Here is a 9,614-nt window from a genome sequence, read left to right as displayed (position 1 = left end):
CAAGTGCATTACAGGGCAAGGGCATGACAGGACAAGGGGATCACAGGACAAGTGCATGACAGGACTAGTGCATGACAGGACTAGTGCAAGACAGGACAAGTGCATGACAGGACAAGTGCATGACAGGACAAGTGCATGACAGGACAAGTGCATGAAATGACATGGGCATGACAGGAAAAGGGCATGACAGGACAAGTGCATGAAATGACAAGGGCATGACATGACAAGTGCATGAAATGACAAGGGCATGATAGGACGAGTGCATGACAGGACGAGTGCATGACAGGACAAGTGCATGAAATGACAAGTGCATGAAATGACAAGTGCATGAAATGACAAGTGCATGAAATGGCAAGTGCCTGAAATGGCAAGTGCATGAAATGACAAGTCCATGAAATGACAAGTGCATGACAAGAAAAGTGCATGACAGGAAAAGTGCATGACAGGAAAAGTGCACGACAGGAAAAGTGCACGAAATGACGAGTGCATGAAATGACGAGGACATGACGAGACGAGGGCATGACAGGACGAGGGCATGACGGGACGAGTGCATGAGAAGACGAGTGCATGACAGGACGAGTGCATGAAGGGACGAGTGCATGACGGGACGAGTGCATGACAAGACGAGTGCATGACAAGACGAGTACATGACAAGACGAGAACATGACAATATGAGTACATGACAAGACGAGTACATGACAAGACGAGTACATGACAAAACGAGTACATGGCACGACGAATACATGGCACGACGAATACATGACAAAACGAGTACATGACAGGACGAATACATGACAAGACGAGTACATGACAAGACCAGTACATGACAAAACGATTACACGACAAGACGAGTACACGACGAGACAAGTACACGATAAGGCGGGTACATGCCAAGGCGGGTACATGGCAAGGCTGGTACATGACAAGGCGGGTACATGACAAGGCGGGTACATGACAAGACGGGTACATGACAAGGCGGGTACATGACAAGGCGGATACATGACAAGGCGGGTACATGACAAGGCGGGTACATGACAAGGCGGGTACATGACAAGGTGGGTACATGACAAGGCGGGTACATAACAAGGCGGGTACATGACAAGGTGGGTACATGACGAGGAGGGTACATAACAAGGCCGGTACATGACAAGGCGGGTACATGACAAGGCGGGTACATGACAAGACGAGTACATAACAAGACGAGTACATGAAAGGACGAGTACATGAAAGGACGAGTACATGACAAGACGAGTACATGACAAGACGAGTACATGAAAGGATGAGTACATGAAAGGACGAGTACATGAAGGGACGAGTGCTTGACCGGACGAGTGCATGACCGGACGAGTGCATGACCGGACGAGTGCATGACCGGACGAGTGCATGACCGGACGAGTGCATGACCGGACGAGTGCATGACCGGACGAGTGCATGACCGGACGAGTGCATGACCGGACGAGTGCTTGAAATGACAAGTGCATGACATGACAAGTACATGACTGGACAAGGGCATGATAGGATAAGTGCATGACCGGACGAGTGCATGACCGGACGAGTGCATGACCGGACAAATAAATTACATAAAAAGGCTAGTGAATGATATGACAAGGGCATGACAGGACAAGTACATGACATGATAAGTGCATGACATCATAAGCGCAAGACAGGACAAATAAATGACATAAAAGGGCTAGTACATGACATGACAAGGGCATGGCAGGACCATGACATGACAAGTGCGTGAAATGACAAGTGTGTGAAATGACAAGTGCGTGAAATTACAAGTGCATGAAATGACAAATGCTTGAAATGACAAGTGCTTGAAATGACAAGTGCATGACATGACAAGTACATGACTGGACAAGGGCATGATAGGATAAGTGCAAGACATGATAAGTGCAAGACATGACAGAACAAGTTAGGGGGATCCACTCAGCAATCAGAATTCCTTGCAATACTCACTGATGGGCTGTTGGGGAAGTCTCAAAGAGTGTGTTTGCCAGTGTACTTCAGAAGGACTTGTGTTTCCTGTGGTCGGGCTGACAACTGCCCGAGGTATATAACAACCAAGAAACTCAGGCTTTCCATCTGCACAAACAAACTCATTTCAACTCATAAAAAGCTCCACAAAATGTAAAGTATTATGATTCTGATCATTCTGAACTGTGAACCCCAATAATTTCGTTTTATTTTCATTGTTTGTTAGATGATTTTGAGGGTCAAATGCGTTTAAAAGGCATGATGAAGGGTGCACACTGTGCAGGTCGGTCCACGCATATTCTGTGGACCGACATCAAGTATAAAAATAATCTTCATTTAAAGGGACCTATTGACTATCTTAACCTCATCAGGATATTTACTCATTGAATAGTTCCGTTGAATATACTAGCTGTGAAGGTTAGTTATCACAGTTCGGGATCTAAAACATTATCAATGTTCATAATGAGATATGTTTACGCATGTCAGTGATAGGCATCGTGTGTGTAACCAATGCATTGGCTCTCTGGACAAACATGTTGATCTACCTGCCACAGAAATGAATGCAATTATGATTGCATGAAAAAGTTTATTTTTAAAGACCCTAACAGCAAATCAAATTAAATGATCTTCAGTGTGAGCATATTCTTTTGCAATTTTTTTGAATAACAATGATAAAACACTTTTTCACAACAGCTGTTTAACTATAGACATACATATTCTTACTTGTGACAGATATGTGAAGGTCACGGGTGTCAATTGAAACTGTTCATAATTCATTCTGGTTCATTTTAGCTGACAATGAGAAATCTATCAGCTGCTAAATTACATTTTGCGTCTCTGGAAATGAAAACATGCAAGATTTTGACAATAAAAGCAACCTAGAAACACCCCTTGTCATGTTCAGTATATGTGTCACGGTCACAGAAACCATGGTTAAGTCGCAAATCACGAAGTTGAGTTATCCGACTTTGAAGTTGCACCAACTGAATGTATAATAGCGGTAACGATTTTTGTAACACAGGCCTCTAGACTAATCAAAGAGTGAACTTTCTGAATCTGAAGTCAGTTTAGCCAATAAAAGTTTTTAACCATCGAAAAAACAACCTTGAAACCGTTGCTATGCTAAACAGGAAGTACTGAAAAATGGCGTCCGATAAATATTATCGTTTCTTTTTTGCCTATTTTAAAGATAACTGACATTTTGGACACATGTAATGAGTACTATGGTATTCTAACTGATGTCAAAAGCAGTGAAAGTAAAGGGAATTACGATGATATTTTCTTAACGATTCTTACAAGATTATTACAATATTTAATTATAAGAATAATTATTTGATTTTATAGGATTATTATCAGATTTAATTATAAGAATAATTATTCGAATTTCCAAGATCGAAGTATATAGATACCGATGGTGTGCAATATGGTACTGTTGTTATTTTTCTAAAGATTTTGTTGATAAATTGGCTGCGTCCGATATCACGGTGCTGCCAAGCCGTTTTTGATATCTGCAAAATTAAGTAATACATTTCCTTATAAATATACAAGTATTTTTATGACAACCAGCTAAAATCTGTTTAGATTTTTAAATTCAGCATAACTTTTTGGATATAAAAACAGAAATCTAGATAAATGTCTCAACTTCTTGATATTGGTTGCTATGACGTTTTGAAACGTAAACAAAATTGTGCATTAGTTTTTGATTCTTAAACTTCAACACCAGTTTTCTCAGAACGATGTTTTGGCACTGATGGTAAACGTGCATTCAGTTTATTGACCATAAAATCTGCTGTAATTAAGCTAGAATCAAAATTCTTTTTGCAAAATAACAGCAAGAATTTCCTCCTTCTGCTAATGTAGATAACTCCAAATCTTACAATCTCAACTTAACCATGGTTTCTGTGATCATGACCCACATGATAAAAGTGAGGAAACAAGCAGATTATAAAAATAAAAACCTGTTTCAATTAAGTTGACCGTTTCTCTGTTTTCTTCCCATTGTTCCTTCCAACCTGCTTTAGGAAATCCACTAAATCACATTTTCCTGAAGATCAGTGCTAAAACAGTTGATAGGCAATATTAGACAAGTGATTAAGTGAACAAGATAAAATACCTGCCTCTGAAGATGAATAGAGATAGAGAACCTGAGCTCTCATGTACTATACTAAATTTGAAGCTAGAGAGACATACATGGAGACGAACATTTAAAGTTTTATGCTTTCATATGTAATCATACACAGTATGAGATGGAGTGGTATGAGATGATATGAAATGGCATAAGTTGGTATGGTATAAGATGGTGTGGTATAATATGATATGGTATGAGATGGCATGGTATGAGATGGTATAGCATGGTATGATATGGCATGGTATGAGATGGCATGGTATGAGATGGCATGGTATGAGATGGTATGGTATGATATGGCATGGTATGAGATGGTATGATATGAGACGGCATGGTATGAGATGGTATGATATGAGATGGCATAGTATGAGATGGCATAGTATGATATGGTATGAAATGGCATATCGAGCAACAAAAACGATCACAGTCCTAAGTGGGGCCATCATACGCCATCTTGTGATATTTTTATGTGCAAAGTTTGTTTTAGTTAACCATATCTTAACAATCTCAACAATCTTAACAACAAACAAGACTTTGTTAATGCTCAGTTCTCATACTTATACAAAACCTTTACAGATATTGTGATACAAAAATATTACTCATATATAGGCTCTTATCCTTAAGAGGTCGTAAAATTTACTGCTGTGTTCAATACGAGTTACTTTTATCAAAAACCTAAAGCGAATGTGCAATGGCTGCCCAACACAGTATGGGTACTGCTAAAAAGAGATCCCGATTTTCGTATTGATCACAGGGTTCCCTAGTTCATCACAGTTAATGAAAACCTGCACCCTCATGATAGGTGAAAATCTTCCAAGTAATCTCATCCCTATATGTACTTTTTAAGACATTTTTAATAATGTCAATATTTATCAACCTCGTTTTAACTAATAAAAAAGTCAAATTATAATGCTATTGATACTGTATAAGTGTAAATTCATTCACTCCTTTGACACAGACTGAGTTTATTTCAATCTAATAAAAACACTCCATACTCCTTTGCCACGGACGGAGTTTCTTTTTTCATATGTTCATTAGATGCTTTTGAAGGTCAAGGGCACTTGAAAAACGTGATGAAGTGGATGCGCAACTAGTTTGCAGGTTGATACTTTAAAAATTATGACGGGAGAAACTGAACCACGACAACTGCTATCATAGTGATGCTCATTGGGAGATTTCACTGGGTCAGAGTATGAGAGAGATTCATGTATTTTAGTTATTTTAAATCAATTTAATTTTAAAAGTGAATATTTTTATTCACGAAGTAACTTCCACAAAAGCATAATTGCGAACTAGCATAATCTTTTGTTAAACCCTCCCCTTATTTTAATTTTGAATTAAATATTTTAATTCAAGAAGTACTGAGGCCAAAAATCAGAATCATGAAGTAGAGAGGGAACAACTACTATGAATCACGACACAGTGATTAAAAATGTCCTCAGAAGTGTCAAATTGTCAAATAGCATAAATTTAGCACAAGGCTTTAGATAAACCACGACTAGGAGTTATCCTCTCCATATTGACTTTTGCGGTTAGTAAACAACACAATAACTACTATACCGATTAGGTGATGATCAGTAAATAGATACAGTGAAAACTGTTTAACCTGCATGGAACACCGTTGATATACATATTAGCTTGTAAGTCATAAACACTGACGAGGATCTTAAGCTAGGTTTCTTAACCTAACGTCATAAATTAATATTTACTAGTACCTGTAAATGTAATAATAATATACATGTATCTGACGAAAGGAAAGTCAATAAAACTTTCCTTTATAAAAATACTCTCTTGAATCATAAAATCAACTTTTTGTCTAAATTACTAATATATTTCATATTTAATAATTTTAATTTTGTATTTCATCCAAACTTCTAACCTTAGAAGGCCAGTGTCAAGTATCAATAAATCATCATTTTTCAAACTTCATTTCCATATGCTTTTTCTGTCATAAAATGCAGAGAATACCAAAATCTGCACAATTAATTTGAATTGCTAAAGAAGTTCTTGATTAGCGCAGGTGTTAGTGTCGATATAACAAACTGAATGTTATGAGATCAAGTCCCGTGAAAAGTGCATGAAATGACAAGTGCATGATATAACAAGTGCATGACAGGACAAGTGCAAGACAGGACAAGTGCATGACAGGACAAGTGCATGACCAGACAAGTGCATGACCAGACAAATGCATGACCAGACAAGTGCCTGGTAGAACAAGTGCATGGCAGAACAAGTGCATGGTAGAACAAGTGCATGGCAGAACAAGTGCATGGCAGAACAAGTGCATGGCAGAACAAGTGCATGGCAAAACAAGTGCATGGCAGAACAAGTGCATGGCAGAACAAGTGCATGGCAGAACAAGTGCATGGCAGAACAAGTGCATGACAGAACAAGTGCATGGCAGAACGAGTGCATGGCAGAACGAGTGCATGGCAGAACGAGTGCATGGCAGAACGAGTGCATGGCAGAACGAGTGCATGGCAGGACAAGCGCATGACAGGACAAGCGCATGACAGGCCAAGTGCATGACAGGACAAGTGAATGACAGAACAAGTGCATGACAGGACAAGTGCATGACAGGACAAGTGCATGACAGGACAAGTGCAAATCAGGACAAGTGCAAGAAATGACATGTGCATGACAGACCAAGTGCATGACAGACCAGGAGCATGTCATGCCATGTACTTGCACTGCCTTGTAAAGTCTGGTTCCCATACACTTCGGAAAGCACCGGTGACAGCGCCGCTGGCTATCAGCGGTAAAATGAGAACCTACGCCCCGGGTATCGCCAGTAGTTGCCGGCGGCAACCCAAGAGTTGAGCGCTGTTCAAATGTTGCGAAGAACCGCCGGCAAAACCTTCCCAAAATGCACTGTACAGGTGAAGGTAAGCATTATTGAAACGGCATGGAAAGCGAACATTTTTATTCATTTATTAGCGATGCAGCTTTATGTGAACAGAAGTCGCCTAGCGTCGCAAGCGTTTGCTGCGCAATATTAGCGCCAGAGTCTCCCAATCGATATCAGGCGATCAGAACCAGGCTTAATGTACTTGCCCTGTCATTTTATTTTATTATTCTGACATCTAATTTTATGTCATTTTAATTATTATCAGTGGATCATCTCTTAGTTATCTGATTCTTAGATATTTTATGAATCTCATGATGTGTGATGTTATTGCAATTATTTGTGCGTGCTATAACTCCATCACTGTGTTTCCATGATGTCTAAGCGAGTTTTGTGATTCCCAAAACCTTAACGAATCCATCGTGCTTGCAAATCATGGAAGCGGCACTTGCGAATAATGGCATTAGAATAACGATGGCTATTACATTATAAACATTTTCACGTTTCAGACATTTTTTATTTTGATTTGTGCAGTTTCCAATGCCCAATGTTCTGAAGAAAAGATTGCGTAGCTATTTATAGAGTCGTTAATTAGGCTAATATTTGACCTATGGGTTCAAGCGCTGGCAGGTGAGTCATCGGCAGGTGTTCATTGAAACGCTCCGTTGCAAAGTAACTCAACTTGCGAATCATTTGAATGATTCAAATCGTGTGAATTATCACTATGTTTCCATGGTGCGCAGTACTGCGATGCAGCCCCCTCCGAAGTCGAGGGGATTGTACGTTTCCATGCTGCGCAGTGGTTTTCAGCAAATTAGCCAGATAAGAGAAAGTGTATAAATCGAATCGCCTGATGGAGAAATAGAATCGATCACGGATACCAAACATCATAAACGATCTTTTTTATGATTCTGTTGTCATACTTTTATTTACAATACACATTCACAAGGTTTTACAAACCTTAACACACTTTTTACAAAGCCATAGAGAGAATTAACAGACTAGATATTTATCTGCATACTCCCACTGATACAGACGAGACAGGAGACCAGCTTCATGAGCCTCAGAGCTGATACCTTTCTCTTTTTTTAATTGAAAGCACTTGTAGTTCTTGTTCAAGATTTATAATAAAATACAATTTCCTATTTATACTTGATACATTTTCTCCTCTCTACTCATCTAGCAGCGATTTTTATGAACACACAATCACCATGTTTCCATGATGCGCAGTGCTTCGATGCAGCCCTTCCGAAGTCGAGGGGATTGTAAGTTTCCATGCTGCGCAGTGGTTTTCAGCAAATTAGCCAGATAAGAGTAATATAATATATCGAATCGCTGGATGGATATACAGAATCAATCACGGATATCGACTGTCAGAAACGGTCTTTTTATGCTTCTGTCGTTATAATACTTTTATTCACAATACACATTCACAAGGTTTTACAAACCTTAACACAATTTTTACAAAGTAATATATTTTTAACAGGTATTTTCAAGTACTATATTATTTAAATGTTACTATAGGACTCGCCATTTATTTTTCGAAAAGTGTTGGCATCGATAACAAAGTCCAGGGATGTAATCACCTCATCATCCTCGTGGGTGCAGACCATAATAAAATTTAGGTGAAAAAAAATCGGAAGAATAGAAAAAAACAAGATAAGCGGGGTCACTTTAGTACTAGTTTATGGCTCTCGATGAATCTGCCTACACGGCAAGAGAGCTACGCGCAGCCACTGCGCAATCGCTGTTTCCTTGATGCGAATTTGCACTGGCTTCGCACTGATCAGTGCGCAGTGATTTCAGTGCGAAGACGCGGTTTCCATGATTCGAAGATAGCGCAACTCCGAAGCACTGCGCATCATGGAAACGTAGTGTATGTGAGTCATGGAAACATATGGTATAACTCTGTAGCTATAACTCCGGAAGTTAACTGTGGATGATGAGTACCATAGTTATGAAAGACCTACTGAAAGAGCATATATGAAGACTTTTTAGGTTCAATCTGAAGTGTATCTACAGCTTATTATATCATTCAGAACACAAATTGACACAAAGAGCTAAAATGAAATTTTAGCATGTCATTTTATTACAAGTTTTCTTTACACTATAGTTTAGCTGATGATTTACTATCTACCTGCGGGACCTGCTGGATAGTGCCACCTGCTGAGCTTGTCATGTCACCATAGCTGAGAAACGCATTCAGGTTACTATCTGCAAATACCTGCTTCGTCTGCCATGATTCCTAGACATTCACACCAGGCAATGCATATGCTCCCTCCTTCACCACTCAGCCAATCAGGTATGCTGTTACTGATAGTACTTGATAAAAGTTCCAAGCTATGAAGCTTAGCGCTAGTCAAGCTAGTAACAGATGATTTACTGCTACTAAAAACTCTATATTCAATTACTAACTATATACAAGATAAATTTTAAGTTCATTATAAAAAGTATTATTATAAAGGTATGGATATGAAGACATGTTTGTTACGGGCTCTCTCTGTTCTTTCACAATAATTTACTGGTAACTTTGCAGTGCATTAAATCAATAATCACATAATCAATAATCGATAGTTGCTGGTGTTTGAAAGTTGAAAATGGAACTAGATTAGGTAGACACCTTCAGCTAGGATTGCCTCCAGTAATTATCAACTAATCAAACTT

The sequence above is a fragment of the Watersipora subatra genome, chromosome 6 (genome assembly GCF_963576615.1).
Source record: "Watersipora subatra chromosome 6, tzWatSuba1.1, whole genome shotgun sequence".
In the NCBI taxonomy this organism is placed as follows: domain Eukaryota; kingdom Metazoa; phylum Bryozoa; class Gymnolaemata; order Cheilostomatida; family Watersiporidae; genus Watersipora; species Watersipora subatra.
Note: the sequence above shows the minus strand (reverse complement) of the source record.